We start from the raw sequence: 10,241 nt of genomic DNA on the forward strand, positions 1-10,241 counted from the left end.
AGGATCCAAGCAACTGTCTGTTCATTCAAGAAAAGCACAACGAAAAGTACATACTAGAACTCCCAAATTTTTTCCAGCTTTTAAAGACTGGGTAGATATTATCATTCACGAAACTTTAAACCAAACTCTAGTATTGACAGAAGATAAAAAAGCAGCTAACATTTCATAGTTTCAAGACGACAAATAAAAGAACTAGAATAGAAGACTGAACAGTGAGACGACAAAGTAAAAATCACATTTCCTTGGCATACTCGACGACCACCTGCAAGCACCAACAACATTTCAATAATCCCCACCACGAAGACGCAGGACAAGGTGAAGAGTGGATTCTTTCTGAATGTTGTAATCAGCAAGAGTTCTTCCATCTTCCAATTGCTTTCCAGCAAAAATCAACCTCTGCTGATCAGGTGGAATCCCTTCCTTATCTTGAATCTTTGCTTTCACATTGTCAATGGATGAGAACTCTCAACCTCCAATGTGATTGTCTTCCCAGTAAGGGTCTTAACGAAAATCTGCATACCACCACGTAGACGAAGAACCAAGTGAAGTGTTGATTCCTTCTGGATATTGTAATCTGCCAAGGTTCTTCCGTCTTCCAATTGCTTCCCTGCAAAAATCAATCTCTGCTGGTCTGGAGGAATCCCTTCCTTATCCTGAATCTTAGCCTTCACATTATCGATTGTGTCAGAACTCTCCACCTCTAAAGTGATCGTCTTTCCTGTCAATGTCTTAACAAAAATCTGCATTCCTCCCCTAAGACGCAACACCAAGTGAAGTGTAGACTCCTTCTGGATATTGTAATCAGCGAGCGTACGGCCATCTTCAAGTTGCTTGCCCGCAAAAATCAATCTTTGCTGATCCGGAGGAATTCCTTCCTTATCCTGAATTTTCGCCTTCACATTATCAATTGTATCAGAGCTTTCTACTTCAAGGGTAATGGTTTTACCAGTAAGGGTCTTCACAAATATCTGCATACCACCACGGAGTCGAAGGACAAGATGGAGAGTAGACTCTTTCTGGATGTTGTAATCAGCTAAAGTCCTACCATCTTCGAGCTGTTTACCAGCAAAAATCAATCTCTGTTGGTCTGGGGGAATTCCCTCCTTGTCCTGAATCTTTGCTTTTACATTGTCAATAGTGTCAGAACTTTCGACCTCAAGAGTAATGGTCTTCCCAGTTAAAGTCTTAACAAAGATCTGCATACCACCACGAAGACGTAGCACGAGATGGAGAGTAGATTCTTTCTGAATGTTGTAATCAGCAAGAGTTCTTCCATCTTCGAGCTGTTTACCAGCAAAGATCAGTCTCTGTTGATCAGGAGGAATTCCTTCCTTATCCTGAATCTTGGCTTTAACATTGTCGATGGTGTCAGAACTTTCGACCTCAAGAGTAATGGTCTTCCCAGTAAGAGTTTTCACGAATATCTGCATCTGCATTAAACAATAACCATTCAATCTAAGTAATCCAAAAGAAATTTTTAATCCAAAACCACACTACATAATCCATACAGAGAATTAGTCTAAACCTAAGTCTAAGTTGATGGCATAGGAGAAAAGATTCCAAAGCATTGTCAAACCCTAACCTTCAACCGTAATCTAATAATAATCATCATTAAATCAAAATAACATTTGTGTATTTTCTAGCATCCACTTTCTAAGTTTCTAGTTTTCATGTTACCTATGTCCAAGTTGATGAACTCGAGATTAAAGATCTTACCTAGAAACTATCAATGAGGTGCATCAATGAGATAACAATCCATTACAAATCATCCGATCCAGGTAATCAATATGAACTATCCCAGAATCACACTAAATTACATGCACAAAACATTAACCTAATCTTGAATCAGATCAGAATCTAACACAATCGCCATTCAATCAAACCAAAAATAACAATAAGTCTTACGATCAAAGACGAATCCATATTAAATCAGACTACTAAACCATAATGAGATTCAATCAAATCCAACAACGCCGAATTGTAGAGGCAAATACATATATAATTGAGACAATAACCTAAAAGTAAAACAATATCAAACGAAAACATCAAGTATTGAAAATCAAAATCAAACATCATAACGAAAGAGCCCTAATTCCTGCAGAAACAGAGAAATCGTATATCCAATCACAAACGCTTACCTTGTGTGAGAGACGGGGATGAAAGATTAGGGTTACGGATAAGGATGGGCAGAGAAGAAAATATCGATGAAGGATGTTGGAGTTGTTGAGACGTCTATTTATAGGACTTTGTGATAGGAAAGGTAGAGAGAATACCAAACACGTTATTTCCCTTACCGGGTTAGGAATCTTAGGGAAGCCACGAAGATTAGGATTTCCATTACCTTACGGGTTTGCAATCTTCAGGAAAGCCACAAAGAAAGGAGGATACAAAGGATTTCATACAAAGAGTAGGATTGGGATATCCATTACATTGGGTTTTGGCTATGTAGGTGTAAATAAATGACACATGTAGGTGGAGCAATCTCGAGCCATGGCTTACTGAAGAAAGAATGATGCACATCACCGAATCATCTCCTACAACCCCAAGTACAAAGAAAGAGATACCAACCAAGTGCTCGTGGACCAAGCACGTGTAAAGGAGATACTCGGATGTGACCGAAAGATACTCATCGGGAGCCAGGACGATAAGTACATTGGCGAAGACGTGGGCAGAACAGAAGAACTCAGTCAAAGTGGGGCCAGGGAATAAAGGTATCAGTTCAAATCGGGAAAGAAGGCGACGTCGGGTCAAGGGGTATCGAGACATCAATATCGGAAAGAAGCATATCGAGAACCACATTCATCAGGATCATACCAAGATCGGGTAATAAATATCGCAAGGAACATTACTCATCACCCAACAAGATCATCAAGTAGGATGAACTGTGACTTACATTGTAACTTTGTTGTATGAGCGTGTTAGCCTATAAATAGAGAGCTTTGTCGAGAAAGAAGGGAAGAAATCTGTAAGTGAGGAAGAGCACATAGAGAGGATATTGTAGAGAGAATCAGAGCTTCTATCCTTGTGTGAAGTAATAAGATCAACCTTTCACCCCCGTGGACGTAGGTAATCATGCCGAACCACGTATATCTTGTGTGCTTATGAGTCTTTCACTTACTTATGTTTGCTGCAAGTTCATGTGGATTGTTGGATGTAGTTGTAGGATTTTCTACATCTACATTCTGGCGCCGACTAAAGGGAGAGAGTAACATCTTTTAGATACCTTGAATGTAAAAGCCACTAAAAGAGAGATTCAAAAGCTCCTAAGCCATCTAATGATGTTAGTCGAAGCTAAGAGAAAAACTCTTGTGGTTATATGTATAAATTGGTAGATGGACCGAGTGTCTTTAACAATAGGTTTTCAAAAACTTAAGAGTTTGTTTTCTTGCTTTCGATATATGGTGGTTTATTTTCTTTTTAAGAACTTTGATTTTGGATTTCTGGTTAACAAAAATTATTTAGATTCTTTTGTTGGCTGAGTTGTTAGAAAGATTCAAAGCTCCCAAGATAATATCATTGATGTTTGGTTGAAGCTATATGAAACTTCATCTCACCAACTGATAAACGTCCAACCAAAATGGCTTATTTTCTAACTCAAAAAGATCTTGAAGTTTTGTGTTATATCACCACCAGTAGATCGGCTTGCGCTGGGTCACTGGAACAATCGCTCAAGGTGATTCCTGAAGTGTTTTAGCGTAGATCTTTTTTTCCTTTTCTCAAAATTGTACAGATAAATGGAAAACCAAAAGAATCCCAAGGTAGAACTATCCTTGAGGAAGTCTGAGAAAAAACCATAAAAAAGGATAGATCATGTCATGTTCATGTTTCAGACATGATTGGCGAGTGGTGATACCCTCAGTTTCAGTAAGGGAAGTTACCACGTCGGCACACGTCCAAAGAATTACTTTTCCGACCATCCGTACGGTTGAGTAATGACTTTTGATAGGGAGAATGTAGGAAAAACAGTGATTAATGTGTAGTAAGAGTACTGAAAGTGACATATTAGAAACTTTTTTCCACAAAAACATCCTAGTGATCAAACAAACTAATTTGCTGAGATCAGCGTGACAAAATAGAGGAATCATACTTATCTCTTCATACTGACGAACATCAAAATCTTTTCTTTGTACTTGTAAAACTTCTTCGAAAACATTTCAAAGGGAGGTGATGTATATTTTGCTGACTAGGTAAAAGCTCTCGGAGGAGAAAGTGGATCCGAGCTAATGGCTAGTACTTCGGGGACGGGTAGGATCCTGAGGAATAGAACAGTAGCGGGAACCAACATGCAAGAGGGAATGACAGAATCGCGACAAGGAAGTGATTGCCGACAGCCACCCTAGGAGAATCTGGAACCAGCAGGAGGAATGACTACTGTCAATGAGGAGATCAACCTGGCTTAGGATGATGAACACACCTTCTTAGTACATGTCGAGTCGATCCAGAGAAGACCCGAGGATATGATAGATGGACTCACAGCATCAGACACAGAGGATGATGAGGAAGTACTGATAATGCAAGATGACCTCCGAAGATCCAAGCAACATGCTGAATATCAGAATGATTTCAATAGAGAAGAGGAAAGACTTGGGCAAATTCGGTTTGTCAAGATGAGCGGAACTCGAAATCTCCAACATGTTGCACCACCAGTGGGACCCCCGAACGCACCACCGGTCGCACCAGGAAACCACATAAATGGTCATTCTATCCATGAGAGCACGGACCCAACATTTATGGCGATTCTGGATAACCAGAGAAGGCAAGAAGAATTTATGAGAAAGATACAAAGAAGGAACTTGGCACTTGAACGCGAGAATTATCGGCTCTGAAACCAAGAGTCCAGGTCACGAGGATCTTCAAGACAAGGAGCCTCGAGCAATCAAACCCGATCAGAATATACCCGAACACCACCCCCACACCGAGGACGTGTACCCGACCCTAAACGAGCAAGAGAAGGGTATGGTCCTACCGATAATTCATCAACCGAAGAATAAGTACTCGAACAAACCGGGAGATATGACAGCGCGACTGAAGCTAAGCTTGAACAACTTGAGGAGATGGTTAAGAAACTTTCCGGAAACGGTGAAGATGACAAACTAGAAGAAGTAATCAGTGAAGCAACAAAGACTCCTTTCACCCGAGAACTAGAACAAACACCGTTCCCTCCAAAATGTACGCTTCCAACGCTCCCATCCAGGATCAACGGCACCGGGGATGCAGTGGAACACGTCAAAATGTATATGATGTCATTGTTACAGTGGAAGAACAATGATGTAGCTATGTGTAAGTTCTTCCCTGCCAGTCTAGAAGGGGAAGCAACGAACTGGTTCAACACTTTACCAGTGGGATCTATCGGGAACTATGAAGTTTTGATAGAAACTTTTCTTGAGACTTAAATGCACAACAACATCGCTGACCTAGGGTAAACAAGCTGTTCACATTGGCGAGGAGGTTCAGAGAACCTTTGATATCCCTAACAGACAGATGGAGGAAATTATGCACCGATATCGGGAAAGTACCAGTCGGCCAACAAATATTCGGATTTGAAAATTCCCTCGAGAAATCTGACCCAATTTGGATATTTATGTTCACTGAGAAGCCACAAACATTGAAAGATATGCGGAAGATGCAAGAACACTACATAGCTTTAGAAGAAATACATGAATGAGCCAAGGATAGGGGAGTACAAGAAGCAAGCGCAGCAACAGAAGAAACTCCCAAAGAGGTCTCGAAGCGACCCGAGAAAATATCAGGTCCGCAGCAAAAGCCTTCGGGAAAGAAGGAATGGGTTGAAAAGGGGAAGAAACCCCGACACGAACCAAGAGCATACACACTTTACATGCTCCACTGGAGGAAATTTTCAAAGAGCTAGAAAAGTGAAACTATATAAGATACCCAAAGACTAGAGGAATACAGTTCGATGAGATAAAGAACCACCCTAGATTCTGTCATTATCATTAGTTCCGAGGGCACTCCACCAATGACTTCCGAGAAGTAAAAGACATAGTTCAGCATTTTCTTCGGGACGGATACCTAAGGAAGTTTGTCAAGCAGGACGACCCGACACCCGATGCAACAATACACCAAGTTAGAATTGATCGGGGTACCCAATTCGTATGCAACACAATCTCACATTCCGCAACTCAAGGGATAAACTTGGGAGCAGGAATCACGTCATGAATCCATAAGAGAGATCGGGCGGGGAAGGAGATATTTAGCGTGGCCAGGACCTTACCCACAGAAGCATGGATGATGCAACCCATCACGTTTTCAGCTAAAGATGTCCCTATATATGAACGGTCAAGCACATGGTAACCCACTAGTCATTACCTTACTGATCGAGGAATGGGGTGTAAATAAGATACTAGTGGATATCGTGAGCTCTGTTGAAGTCCTCTTCTACGACACATTCAAACGAATGGAGCTGTCCCATGACATTTTAATCCCCTCGACTTATAGAATTTATGGTTTTAACGGGACACTAACAATACCAAAAGGAGAGGTTACACTCAGGTCTCGGATGGAGAAGGATACCTAGATACGCTCACCACCTTCTGTATGGTCGATGTTGTATCACCATATGAAGCAATCATCTGGAGACCTTGGATAGCAGGCATCAAAGGAGTAGCTTCAGCCTACCACCAAAGACTGAGGTTCCCCACCTACAGAGGAGTGGTAGAAGTTTTAGGGGACCCACAAGCCGCAAGACAATGCATACAAGTATATATTCAACAAAATGAAGACAAGCGAGCGCTACAAAAGAACAAGGCTAAAGAGATCAAGGCCGGACTGGAGTTGGAGAAAGTGATTTCACAAGCCGTCATGTCATATGAAGCCGGAGATGACAAAATATTATAGCAATCAAAGGCAGTGACACCGATCAAATACCCAAAGCCAAACTTCACAACTCTAAAATCCACTCGGGAGGTTAACCTAGGGACTGAAGAAGAACCAAAGATAGTAAAGATCGGATCGTTGTTATCAGAAAAGGAATCGGGTCAGCTGATAGCTTTATTGCGAGAACATATAGACGCGTTCGCTTGGAAGATGCATGACATGGAAGGGATTGATCTAAAAGTATGTTGCCATCACCTGAGGATAGACCCGAAGTTCAAGCCGGTCCAACAGAAGATGCAGAGGATTTCTCCCGAGTTACAAGCGGCGATGGAGGAAGAACTGAAGAAGCTACAGGTGTCTGGAATCATTCGCAAAGTGCAATATCCACCGTGGATCTCAAATATGGTAATAGTGCCTAAGAAGAACGGAGGGGTTAGGATCTGTATCGATTTTTATGACCTGAACAAAGCTTGTCCAAAGGACAACTTTCCCCTCCCAAATATCGATCAGCTGGTAGAATCAATAGTGGGACATAAGGCGATAACATTAATGGATGGATACTCGGGTTATAACCAAATCCCTCTGGCTCCCGAGGATCTAGAAAATACATCCTTCTTTACACCTAGAGGATTGTATTGCTATACCAAGATGTTGTTCGGTTTAAAGAACGCATGTGCCACATATCAAAGACTGGTGGAGGACATATTTGAGGACAAAATCCTTAACACCATTAAGGTGTATGTGGATGACATATTGGTCAAAAGTAGGATGGAAACTAACCACATCAGCGACCTTTGTTGTGGGTGAGATCAGCTAAGGGAATCAAGTGCGTAGTATCCTGCTGGGATCAGAGACGTAAGGGTCGTAACTGTACCTTGGATCAGTGTGAGATTGATTGGGGTCCAACTACAGTCCAGACCAAAGCTAGTTTGTAGTAGGCTAGTGTCTATAGCGGGTTAATACAGTGTATATTAAATCTGGACTAGGTCCCAGGGTTTTTCTACATTTACGATTTCCTCGTTAACAAAACTTTTGGTGTCTGTGTTATTTCTTTTCCGCATTACATTTTGTTATATAATTGAAATATCACAGGTTGTGTGTTGAATCGATCAATTGGGAAATCCGACCTTTGGTTGTTGATTGAAATTGATTGTTCCCTGAACATTGGTCTTTGGTACTGTTCAAGTTAATTTCTCTTGTATTCAATTAAGATTCACAGATTTTTATTTGCTTGAGTAAGTATTGGATCGAGAAATTGAGATATAATTCTTTAATATACTTTTTATTAAGATTGAGTCTGACTGTCTAGTTGATTCTCTTAAAGTATATTGGAGTTAGTCCATACAGATTGCTAAGCGAATTATTGGGTGAGGTTGTTGTACCCCCACTTTTTCAATTGGTATCAGAGCAGGCAAACACGTTTGAAGACCTTATAAGTCTGTGTTTGTAGCGATCTGACTCTATGGACAGAAATTCTATCTCCATAAACGTACCGCCAGTCTTCGATGGATCAAACTACTTATGGTGGAAAATTACTATGCCTGATTTTCTTCAAGCTCGTGATTTTCAAACATGGGTACGTGTTGTTAATGACTGTACTCCTCCGGTTGATACAGAAGGCGATGTGTCTAGACCTAAGGATATTGGTGCATATACTCCAGAAGAAATCCTTGCTGCAAAGCAAAACTCTGACGAATTAAATGTTATCATACATGCCATTACCCCAAATCTTCCGCATCATGTGACTACGTGCACAAAGTCTAAAGATGCCTAGGATATCTTACAAACCGTATTTGAAGGGAATACCTGTGAAAATGAAGCTAGGCTTCAAAACCTAAATTCTGATTGGGAAAATATTCATATGGCAGATGAAGAAACATTTGATGAGTTTAATCACAAAGTGTCTGAAATTGTTAATGCATCATTTGCGTTGGGTAAGACTATTCCTGAAAAGCATATTGTGATGAAAATTCTCAGATCTCTGCCATCCAAATACGATTCTAAGAAGCATGCCATCGTTGAAGGAAATAACCTTGATACTCTTTCCAGGAATACTCTGGTTGGAAAATTAAAAATCTTTGATCATGAGCATACATTCAAATCTAAAAAGGATGTTGCATTCAAAGCACAAAAGAACACTAAATTACTTGATAAAAGTAAAAGCGTCTGCATCTCTGAAGATGATCTTTCTGAGGCTGATTCATCGGATGAAGATCTTGACAAGTCAGTCTCGTTGATCACAAGACAGTGTAGGTATCTTCTTTTAAAGAGAAGTAAACGGTTCTCCAGAGATAAATCCAGGTCATCAGATAAACCCCATAATCGTGGTCCTCCTAAAAATAGGGATAATAATGAAACTGATGACGAAGATATGCCTCAGTGCTTTAAGTGTAAAGGTTTTAGTCATTTTGCAAATGAGTGTCCAAATCGAAAGAAATACACTGGGAACAAAGGTCTTACTACAACTCTTGATGAAATGTCTGACAACTATGATTCTAATGAAAATGAAAAATCAAGTGTTGCACTTCTTTATGAAAATATTGATTTTGATAATTGTGGCAATACATACATCAATCTTGATATTCTTTCAGAAGAAAACTCAACCAATCTGGAAGAAAAAATTGACCTTTCCGTTGGAAACTCTCTGTCTAATTTTTCAGGTTCTACCTTGTGCCTAGCCGCTTGCACATCTCGGATACCTGAATCATATTCTAGATTGACATGCTCATATTGTTCGCTCAAGGGTCGTGAACTTTCAAAGTGTTACAAGTACAAACAAAAATTAAGGCATGTCAACAAACTTCAACGAAGAGCAAATCGATTAGCAAACAAGCTTAAACTTGTTCAAAAGACCGCAGAGGTATGTAAGATTTTATCTTTGTCAAACAAGTTAGTTTCCAAGGATAAGACAAGACCTTTGGAAAGAAAGTTATGGTCTAATAACTATGTGAAACAGGGTTCTATGAATTCCGATCGAAAGGTATATGGTGGATAGATTATTATTCATACCAGCACAACTTAAATTGTGTTGGTTAGTGCATCTTGTCTCATGTGCTTGATTAAAAGAGACAAGAATTTGCATACCTCTGGCTATAAGAAAAGAAAAATTTAGTTGTTTTGTTTTTCTTTTTGTTTGTTTTTGCTCTGAGAGCATAGTAAATTCTGGAATTCATACCACTATTCATATCTAATTGATATTGGAAAGGACTTCCCTTTTAATCAATAAAGGAGGGTTAAAATAGACAATTCTGCATTTTATAGGGTTGAGAGTTGTGTGTACACGAACCTTTGTGTTTATAGGTTTCGTAACCCTACATATCTTTTTCCTTCCCTGAAACTCTTTTTAACCAAAGGCTACTTGTTTAGCTTATTTTGTGACTTCCTCTCACAAACCCGTACTCATATGG

The 10,241-nt window shown here is 40.0% G+C and overlaps 1 pseudogene; it reads right to left on the minus strand.

Annotated features, from left to right (window-relative positions):
* Nucleotides 1-2: 2 nt before the first annotated feature.
* Nucleotides 3-2,413, minus strand: LOC113356013 (annotated as a pseudogene).
* Between the last annotated feature and the right edge of the window lie 7,828 nt (nucleotides 2,414-10,241).

This window comes from Papaver somniferum, chromosome 3 (assembly GCF_003573695.1).
Source record: "Papaver somniferum cultivar HN1 chromosome 3, ASM357369v1, whole genome shotgun sequence".
In the NCBI taxonomy this organism is placed as follows: domain Eukaryota; kingdom Viridiplantae; phylum Streptophyta; class Magnoliopsida; order Ranunculales; family Papaveraceae; genus Papaver; species Papaver somniferum.